The following is a 1,007-nucleotide window of genomic DNA, read 5'->3' on the forward strand; positions in this document are numbered from 1 at the left end:
CGTAATGCCTGTATACATGCACACATACACACATGTACATGCACACATATACACATAAATACATAGATACATATGAATACATACATACATACATACATACGCATGCATGCTTGTACACATACATTCATACATACAAACATACATACATTATATACACTCACTGGTATAAAGCATTTACTCTTATTAAGTCCAAATTCGGTCAACCGCTTTAAAACTAATGCATTTTCCCGTGCAGTGAATTTAAAATACATGCACGTGTTTGCGTGCATAGGTATGAAAGAGGTTTGCGTATGTTTGTTAGTTGCAGTGTTCTTGTGTCTTTCGAAGTGTAAGATAACTGTATGTATTTGCCAATGCTTCTACAATTGACAGCCTCCTGAAATGCCCGGGATTGTGAACAGCCAGCCAATCAAATCCCTCGTCTAGCTCGACGTTAATGTGCAGCCATTTTCAGTGTCAGGTCTATTTTTGGTTTCAGTGTAAAGCGTAACTTTCCATATAAGGAAATACATTGACTGTGATTCTCAAGAAATTATTGAAAGATACAAGCCTCAAACCGATCAGGGGTTTCGATTATATCGGCTGAGGAGGGGAGGAGCTTAGTTAACATTCTACACATAACGGCTTAGAAAAATCGAAGGTTCATTAGCATATCTGGATAACACAATTGATTGTCAGTTGTTTAGTTACTAGAGAGCTGGGTATGAATGAACAACGTGCTACAGTAGTATATAAATCCTGCCCTAGTTTGACTTTAGATGAAGCAGGGAGGCTATACGATAATTAAATTAATAAATATGACACCACAGTAATATCTTTTATCATATATGAGGCATTATAAAATATCGAATGCACGCCTGAATAATTAGAAAAACGCACACATTGACCGAAACACACACACAGACATACACACACACACACACACACATATACACACACGCATAGATAGATAGATAGATAGATAGATAGATAGATAGATAGATAGATAGATAGATAGATTAGGCGAG

This window comes from Octopus bimaculoides, chromosome 20 (assembly GCF_001194135.2).
Source record: "Octopus bimaculoides isolate UCB-OBI-ISO-001 chromosome 20, ASM119413v2, whole genome shotgun sequence".
Taxonomy (NCBI): Eukaryota; Metazoa; Mollusca; class Cephalopoda; order Octopoda; family Octopodidae; genus Octopus; species Octopus bimaculoides.